The following is a 10,085-nucleotide window of genomic DNA, read 5'->3' as shown; positions in this document are numbered from 1 at the left end:
ATTTGGAATCTGTACTCTTCTGCAAACAAATGATCAGGTTTCTGAAATGAACCTAATTTATACCGGACCATATCAACATATTTCAAGCCGGCTATAAATTTTATTACTGAACAAATACTAAGGAAATCACCTATTAAATAGTGATACGTCACTTATTTTTACAGGTGCCATCGAGATTTAGTGATGAAATTCGGTATGAGTTGCAGGGAGTAGGGCATTTAATTTAGTTTAGAGATACAGCATGGAAAGACGCCCTTCTGCCCACCGAATCCACGCCGACCATTGATCACCTGTTCACACCAGTTATCCCACTGCACACTAGGGGCAATTTACAGAGGCCAATTAACTCACAAACCTGCTCCTCTTTGGGATATGGGAGGAAACAGGAGCACCACGAAGAAACCCACAGGGAAAACATGCAAACTCCACACAGACAGCACCTGAGGTCGGGATCGAACCTGGGTCTCTGGCGCTGTGCGGCAGCAGCTCTACTCCTGTGCCAACATCACCAGAAGATGTTTTGTATTGTGAACAAGCAGAAGATTTAACATGCAGAAATGACCGGTCAATAAAAAGATTGATCAAACATATTTAGCATCGATTCTTCCATAATATCGATTCATTTTTCTAGTCAGCACTGCAACCATTTAAAAAACCCATAGACATATCCCCTCAGAGTCATAAATTCATAGCCATGGGCAGGCACAGGGGGTCATAGAGTCACAGACTCATGCAGCATGGAAACAGGAGGTGTAGTTCGAGAGCAAGCAAGATTATGAGGGACCCCTACCACCCCAGCAACGGACTGTTCCAGCTGCTACGGTCAGGCAAACGCCTCCGCTGTCACGCTGTGAAAACAGAGAGGATGAGACGGAGTTTCTTCCCACAGGCCATCAGGACTGTTAACTATTATAACTCCAGGGACAAAATTTTGTCTTTTCTGTATTAACTTTAATTTATATGCTGTAACTGTAATTATTTTTTTGCACAATCCGCAGGCGTTGCCACTATTCCATGCCGACCAAGATGCCCCATCTACATAGTCCCATTTGTGTGCGTTTGGCCCACATCCCTCTAAACCTTTCCTATCCATGTACCTGTCCAAGTGTCTTTTAGCTACCGCATGGAAACAGGCCTTTTGGCCCACTGCAACCATCAATCACTATTTTTTTTAACAACCAAGGCAGAGATAGATAGATTATTGATTAGTACGGGTATAAGGGGTTTTGAGAAGGCAGAAGAATGGGGTTAGGAGGGAGAGATCAGCCATGGTAGAATAGCGGAGTAGATGTGATGGGCCGAATGGCCTAATTCTGCTTCTATCACTTATGACCTTATAACTCCAATCCATTTTATTGTCCCCACATTCCCACCACCGAGAAATATCAAATTCTGCAGTCAGAAATAGGCTCAGCACAAAGGAAAGCAGTGTAGTGCACTTTTCTGGGAATTCTAACACCTGGGTTTCCAACGGGATTTTCATTTGAACGTGCACACCTTTTCCAGTGGAAGATCTCCCAATGACTACAATGCAGCAACATGAACAATTCCACTCTGGATAATGCAGGTAGCACAGTGGTAGAGTTGTGGCTTACAGTTGTGTCTTACAGCGTCAGAGACTCGGGCTCGATCCTGACTACGGGTGCTGTCTGTACGGAGTTTGCACGTTCTCCCCGTGACCTGCAGAGGTCTTCTTCAAGTGCTCCGGTTTCTTCCCATACTCCAAAGACGTACAAGCTTGTGGGTTAATTGGCTTCAGTAAAATTGTTCATTGTCCCTAGCGTGTAGTGTTAGTGTACGGGGATCACTGGTCGGCGCAGACTCAGCGGGTCGAAGGGCCTGTTTACGCGTTGTATCTCTAAACTAGACTAAACTAATATTTAGTGATGCAGTGAGTTTAGTTTAGTTTAGAGACACAATGCGGAAACAGGCCCTTTGACCCTCCGAGTCCGCGCCGACAAGCGGTGCACTAGCACTATCTTTGATACCAGGGACAATTTACCATCTTTACCAAAGCCAATTAACCTACAAACCTCAACGTCCTTGGAGTGTGTGAGGAAACCAGAGTACCCAGGGAAAACCCATGCAGTCACGGGGAGAACGTACAAACTCAGTATATAGACAGAACCCGTAGTTAGAATTGAACCTGGGTCTCTGGCACTGTAAGGCAGCAACTCTACCACTGCACCACCGTGCCACCCAGGATGAAAGATTATATAGATACCGTGAGGATGCAAGATTATATAAATATCTAAAACAAGGGGGCATAGGCTTAAGGTGAGAGAGTAGAGATTTAAGTAGGACCTCAGGCGTAGCCTTTTCCACTCAGTCCATATTTTGGATCAAGATCCTATAGAAGTGGGTACAATTACACTTGCAAAAGGCATTTGGACAGATACATGAACATAAGGGGTTTAGAGGAATATGGGCCAAATGGGACTAGCCCAGAATGTCAACTTGATTGGGACATGGACAGGTTTGGCCAGTGGGTCAGTCTCCTTCCAATCCCCTCTCTCTACCCCTCCTCACCTACCCTCCAGCTACTCCCATCACCCCCCCCCCCCCCCCACAACTACCTCCTCCCCACATCCATCCCTCCCCCTCCCCAGATCCCACTCTCTATCCCCTCCTCCCCAAACCCACCCTGCAGGCCCTGACACCACCCAGTTCAGTTCAGTTTAGTTTATTGTCACGTGCAACGAGGTAGAGTGAAAAGCTTTTTATTGCGTGCTAACCAGTCAGCAGAAAGACAATACATGATGACAATCATTCCATTTGATGGGCGGGCACGGTGGCGCAGTGGTAGAGTTGCTACCTTACAGCGAATGCAGCGCCGGAGACTCAGGTTCGATCATGACTACGGGCGCCGTCTCTACAGAGTTTGTACGTTCTCCCCGTGACCTGCGTGGGTTTTCTCCGAGATCTTCGGTTTCCTCACACACTCCAAAGACGTGCAGGTATGTAGGTTAATTGACTGGGTAAATGTAAAAATTGTCCCTAGTGTGTGTAGGATAGTGTTAGTGTGCGGGGATCGCTGGGTGGCGCGGACTCGGTGGGCCGAAGGGCCTGTTTCCGCGCTGAATCTCTAAATCTAAAAAAATCTAAAAATCTAAATCATTTACAGTGTACAGACACATGACAAGGGAATAACGTTCAGTGCAAGGTAAAGCCAGCAAAGTCCGATCAAGGATAGTCCAAGGGTCATCAAAGAGGTAGATAGTAGTACAGCAATACTCTCTGGTTGTGGTAGGATGGTTCAGTTGCCTGATAACAGCTGGGAAGAAACTGTCCCTGAATCTGGAGGTGTGCGTTTTCACACTTCTGTACCTTTTGCCTGATGGGAGAGGGGAGAAGAGGGAATGGCCAGGGTGCGACTGGTCCTTGATTATGCTGCTGGCCTTGCCGGGGCAGCGTGAGGTGTAGATGAGGTCAAGGAAAGGGAGGTTAGTTTGTGTGATGGCCCGGGCCGTGTTCACAATTCGCTGCAATTTCTTACGGCCCTGGATGGAGCTGTTCCCAAACCAGGCTGTGGTGCATCCCGATAAAATGCTTTCTCCGGTGCTACTGCCCAACACCAGCGATACCTCTTCTTCCCTCTTCAAATCCTTCCCCACCGCCCCACTCCCATATACCCCAACATGCCTGGCCAATCCCATTGGCTCCCACTGCCTTCCCCACATCTCCCCACCCTCCCGCACCCCATCCCTGGCCAATCCGGGTTCCCCCCACCACCTCCACTGTCCCACTTCCCCTCGGCTGTTCTTTACCTATTTACCTCCACCTTCACTGTTCTCTCACACCTCCAGATTCTTCACCTGCACCTCACCTTCCATCCCATCCCCAACCACTCCCGCCCACTCCCACTCCTCCCTCCCCTCCCACCCATTCCCACCCACCCCTCCCTCCCCTCCCATCCATTCGCACCCACCCCTCCCTCCCACCCTCTCCTCCCTCCCCTCCTGCCCACTCCCCTCCCACCCATTCCCACCCTCTCTCCCATTCACAGCCTACCCTCCCATTCCTCTCTCCCTACCCCTCCCTCCCATTCCTCTGTCCCTCCTCTCCCTACCCCCTCCCACCCATTCCCACCTACACCTCCCTCCCATTCCCACCACTCTCATCCATTCCCACCCACCCTCCCTCCCTCCCATTCCCACCCATTCTCCCTCCCTCCCATTCCCCTCCCTTCTCCCATTTCCCCTATTCCCACCCCTCTCCCCTGCACGCTCCCTTCTCCCTCCCATTCCTCCACTCTCTCTCATTCCTCCTCTCCCTCCCATCCAGACCCCTCTCCTTCCCATTCCCACCCCTACCCACCTTTCTCACTCCACCCCTCCTCTCCTCGGGCCAGCCGCTGCCTTGAGGCAGTCCGACCAGCCCCAGCCCCAGCCCCTCCACACAGCCCCAGCCCCTCCACAGCCCCAGCCCCTCCACAGCCCCAGCCCCTCCACACAGCCCCAGCCCCAGCCCCTCCACACAGCCCCAGCCCCAGCCCCTCCACACAGCCCCAGCCCCAGCCCCTCCACACAGCCCCAGCCCCTCCACAGCCCCAGCCCCTCCACACAGCCCCAGCCCCTCCACAGCCCCAGCCCCTCCACAGCCCCAGCCCCTCCACAGCCCCAGCCCCTCCACACAGCCCCAGCCCCTCCACACAGCCCCAGCCCCTCCACAGCCCCAGCCCCTCCACACAGCCCCAGCCCCTCCACACAGCCCCAGCCCCTCCACACAGCCCCAGCCCCTCCACAGCCCCAGCCCCTCCACAGCCCCAGCCCCTCCACAGCCCCAGCCCCTCCACACAGCCCCAGCCCCTCCACAGCCCCAGCCCCTCCACAGCCCCAGCCCCTCCACAGCCCCAGCCCCTCCACACAGCCCCAGCCCCTCCACAGCCCCAGCCCCTCCACAGCCCCAGCCCCTCCTCAGCCCCAGCCCCTCCACAGCCCCAGCCCCTCCACAGCCCCAGCCCCTCCACAGCCCCAGCCCCTCCACAGCCCCAGCCCCTCCACAGCCCCAGCCCCTCCTCAGCCCCAGCCCCTCCACAGCCCCAGCCCCTCCACAGCCCCAGCCCCTCCACAGCCCCAGCCCCTCCACAGCCCCAGCCCCTCCACAGCCCCAGCCCCTCCACAGCCCCAGCCCCTCCACACAGCCCCAGCCCCTCCACAGCCCCAGCCCCTCCACAGCCCCAGCCCCTCCTCAGCCCCAGCCCCTCCACAGCCCCAGCCCCTCCACAGCCCCAGCCCCTCCACACAGCCCCAGCCCCTCCTCAGCCCCAGCCCCTCCTCAGCCCCAGCCCCTCCTCAGCCCCAGCCCCTCCTCAGCCCCAGCCCCTCCTCAGCCCCAGCCCCTCCACAGCCCCAGCCCCTCCCCACAGCCCCAGCCCCTCCTCAGCCCCAGCCCCTCCTCAGCCCCAGCCCCTCCACAGCCCCAGCCCCTCCCCACAGCCCCAGCCCCGCCCGGAAACCAGCTCCACCCCGGGGCCGCACAGATACCCGCCCCGTGTCGCGGGCTCCCCATCAGCCGCCGGTGGCGCCAGGCAACAGGTAACAAGCGGCCGCTGGCAAACACCTGTACCCCAGGACGCGGCTCCCAGCCCGCCGGGCAAGGGCAGAGCAGAGCAGAAGCACGGGGAGAGGGAGGGAGCAGGGGGAGAGAGGGGGTGCAGGGGGAGAGAGAGAGGGAGGGAGGGTGCAGAGGGAGAGAGGGAGGGTGCAGGGGGAGAGAGGGTGCAGGGAGAGAGAGGGGGTGCAGAGGAGAGAGAGTGGTGGGGAGATGGAGGGAGGGTGTAGAGGAGAGAGGGAGGGAGGGTGCAGGTTGCAGTTAGGTATGTGGAATTCAGGTGCAGGTGAAGGTTGGAGGAGATGAAGGAGGAGGGGGTGGGAGAAAGGTGAAAGGAAGAGGAATGGGAGGCGTGGTGGAACGGGTGAGGTGGAGGGGGAGGGGGCGAGGTGGAGAGTTGGAGGGGGTGAGGGGTGTCTCTCCCTCTCTGTCTCTCTCTATCCCTCCCCCACCCAAGTCGTACCAGCTTCTCATTTTCACCCAACAAACAGCCAACATTGGCCTGTTTCCTCTTTATCATCCTTACTTTTTTGCATATAGTTTATTCATTGTTCTTTATCTCTCCACATCATCGTATATATCTCTCATTTCCCTTATCTCTAACTGGTTTGAAGAAGGGTCTCGACATGAAACATCACCCATTCCTTCTCTCCAGAGATGCTGCCTGTCCCGCTGAGTTATTCCAGCTTTTTGTGTCTATCTTCCATTTCCATTTTCAGAGGCGATGACTTTGGGTCAAGGACACAGACAATGGAGGGGGTTAATAGTTGAGTTGAGTTTATTGTCATGTGTTCCAAGGTACAGTGAAAAGCTTTCGTTCCCTGCTAACCAGTCAGCAGAAAGACAAAACATGATTACAATCGAGCCATTTACAGAGTATAGATACATAATAAGGCAATAACCTTTAGTACAAGGTGAAGCCACTATAGTCCGAATAAGCTCCCAGAGGGAGCTGCAGAGGAGAGCACAGCAATGGTGTTTAAAACACATTTAGGCAGGGCGGCAAGGTCGCGCAGTGGTAGAGTTGTTTGCTTACAGCGCCAGAAACCCGGGTTAGATCCTGACTACGGTGCTTGTCTGTACGGAGTTTGTACGTTCTCCCTGTAAACTGTGTGGGTGTTCCCTGGGAGGTCCGGTTTCCTCCTACCCTCCAAATACGTCCATGTTTGTAGGTTAATTGGTTTGGTAAAGTTGTAAAGTGTCCCTAGTGTGTGTAGGATCGTGTGAATGCGTGGGGATGACTGGTGGGCATCAGAGGGCAGAAGAGCCTGTTTCCGCGCTGGACTGTATCTCAAAACTAAACTAAACTGAAAGGCAGGTATGTGGAAGGGAAATGTTTACAGGGATATTGGCCAAACGCAGGCAAATGGAACTAACTCAGTTATAAAAGCTGGTGGGCTGAAGTGTAAGCTGGGGATGGCGTCCATTAAACATAAGGTTTGCTGTATTGAACCTGTATTATTACCAGGATTATGGACCAAGTGCAGGCAAGTGCGACAAGGGTAGCTGGGACGTTGTAGACCAGTGTGGGCGGGTTGGGCTGAAGGGCCTATTTCCACACTGTATCACTCGATGACTCAATGACTTTATTTAGGCACCTGTTGTTATCTTTATGCTTAATTAATATAAAACCTCCCTGTACTTTGAGTTCAGGGAGATTCTTTGAGAGATTCTACGATAACAATAGCAGCTTGTTGAGTTGTACAAAGATCTTCATATTTATAGGCCCAATCTACGCCTGGCACATTCATAGTCATAAAAAAGGTTACCAACAGTTCAGCCAAGATCTTAGCAAATGATGCATTGGGATTAAATAGTCATTGAGTCATACAGCACGGAAACAGGTCCTACGACCCAACGTGTCCTTACTGTTGAAGATGTGTCATCTAAACTAGTCCCATTTGCCCACATTTGGCCCATATCACTCTAAACCTTTCCTATCCATGTATCTGTCCAAGTGTCTGTTAAATGCTGTTATAGTCCCTGCCTCAACTACCTCCTGCAGCAGCTCGTTCCATTCACCCACCACCCTCTGAGTGAAAAACGTGCCCCTCAGGTTCTTATTAAAAGTTACCCATCTCACCTTAAACCTGTGCCCTCTGGTTCGTGATTTTCCTGCCCTATAGATCATCTTCATGATTTTATACACCTCTATAAGATCACCCCTCATCCCTCTGCGCTCCAAGGAATAAAGTCCTAGCCTGCCCAGCCTTTCGCCATACCTCAGGTGCTCAAGTCCTGGCAACATGCTTGTAAGTCTTCCCTGCGCTCTTCACCAGCTTAAATAATGAAGTGTTCCTGCTCCGATTCATACGTTTATCCCTGACCTAACCCCACCCTGCCACCAGCTGCATATTCTCTTAGCTCTAGGGCAGTCCTTTTCTATTTGTGGTGTGTGCATGCCCAGATTTAATGTCCTTTCCAGTAATCAGCTTGGCAATGATGAAGCAGTTTTGAACTCTGCATCCCACTGCCATTTGGAGCCCAGGAGATAATGCCCTTTTAACAATAATCTGTTAGGGTGGCACATAGGCTCAGATGGAGAGTTGCTGCCGTACAGCACCAGAAACCCAGGGTCGATCCTGACTACAGGTGCTGTCTGTATGGAGTTTGTACATTCTCCCTGTGACCATGTGGGTTTTCTCCGGGTTCTCTGGTTTCCTTTCACACTCCAACGACGTACAGGTTTCCAGGTAAATTGTCTTTGGTATCATTGTAAAATTATCCCTAGTGTGTAGGATAGTGTAAGTGTACAGGGATCGCTGGTCAGCATGGACTTAGTGGGCTGAAGGGCCCGTTCCCACACTGTATCTCGAAAGTCTGTGTGAAAAACATACTAACGGGAAATATTTTACCGCATTTGTGCCCAATCTGTGATTCCATTTGTTGGCCACCCGAATAGCTATCAGTTCTCACACACACACACACCCTATTTTCTACACTAATAAGTTCATAAGTGATAGGATCAGAATAAGGCCATTCGACCCATCAAGTCTACTCCGCCATTCGATCATGGCTGATCTATCTTTCCCTCCTAACCCCATTCTCCTGCCTTATCCCCATAACGCCTGACACCCGTACTAATCAAAGATTAATAAGGACAATATCCAATTATCAGGCTTCATTGTCAAATGTAAAATGTTGGACAAAGATTACAACAGTGAAGTTGACAGAGGGGAAGTGGGGAAATTTTGACTTGGAATGCTTTGTTACAGGAGATTGTTCAAGGAAATAATATGCAGTGCCAGATTCTGCGTGAAAGATTTGGAAAAAAGTGGAGGCTTGTTCTGGCAAAGAGCCTGTCGTACGTGACAGGCAGACAGTCCACCTTTCCTGTTAGAAACTGGTCCCGCCCCCCTGACATCAGTCTGAAGAAGGGTCTCGACCCGAAACGTCACCCATTCCTTCTCTCCCGAGATGCTGCCTGACCTGCTGAGTTACTCCAGCATTTTGTGAATAAATACCTTCGATTTGTATCAGCATCTGCAGTTATTTTCTTATACTGTTAGAAACTTCATTGGGAACAGGAATGAGACGTGTAGTTGGAGACAAACCAATTCTTAGTGTATCTTGCAAATGAGGCACAATTAGATGTGAATGAGTGGAGAGCATTTGTTTCTTTAAAAACCATAGAATAGTGATTACACAGTCATGTTCAGGTTTTGCAAATAAAAAGAGTGTAGCTGCTTCCCAAAGATAAAGCCCCATCATAGTAAAAAACGCTAGTTTAGTTTAAGAAGTCTGAGGAAGGGTCTCGACCCGAACATCATCTATCCATGTTCTCCTTAGATACTGCCTGACCCACTGAGTTACTCCAGCGCTTTGTGTCCTTTTATGATCATTTCATGCACTGTGTACCACGTAGCATTAGTATACTGATAGCAGGACTAGATCAATACAGACATTCTGATGATGTGCATCTATTATCAATTGGCAATTTTGCAAATAACTGAAAATTCGGTCCACAGAGCGCCGAATACAGTTCTCAAATCAGGGCACCAAAAATGCAGGTAATGGCTTCAACCTAAACCTGGTGTTTCAAGCAAAATTCTCGGACACATAGTTTGTACCCAATTCAAGGAAAGTGTAGTGGTAAAATGTCTTTGCCCAAAGCACGAAAGAAAATTGGAGTCACATAGAATAACTCAAGGAGATTGTAACAAACCTTCAAAATAGTTACTTAATACAAATTGGCTTGAGGGCTTTTGATGACTAATGTTGGCGTCTCTGCTCAAACTAGTTGGAGATTTATTGAGAAAACAGTCCTTTATTGAGAAACCAACTATTGAGAAATGTAAAATAATGAAATGAATAATCGATTTTTGTTGCTTGCGATTAATACTTTGAATACTAAGAATGAAGTCAAGGACGACCAATTCTAACTTAAGGGGAGATGGGTTATGGGGAGAAGAGAGGAGAATGGGGTTGAGAGTGAAAGATAGGTCAGCCATGTTGAATGTCGGGGTAGACTTGATGGGCCGAATGGTATAATTCTGCTCCTCGAACTTCTGAATTTACTGATGGCAAGTGTC

This window comes from Rhinoraja longicauda, chromosome 11 (assembly GCF_053455715.1).
Source record: "Rhinoraja longicauda isolate Sanriku21f chromosome 11, sRhiLon1.1, whole genome shotgun sequence".
NCBI lineage: Eukaryota > Metazoa > Chordata > Chondrichthyes > Rajiformes > Arhynchobatidae > Rhinoraja > Rhinoraja longicauda.
Note: the sequence above shows the minus strand (reverse complement) of the source record.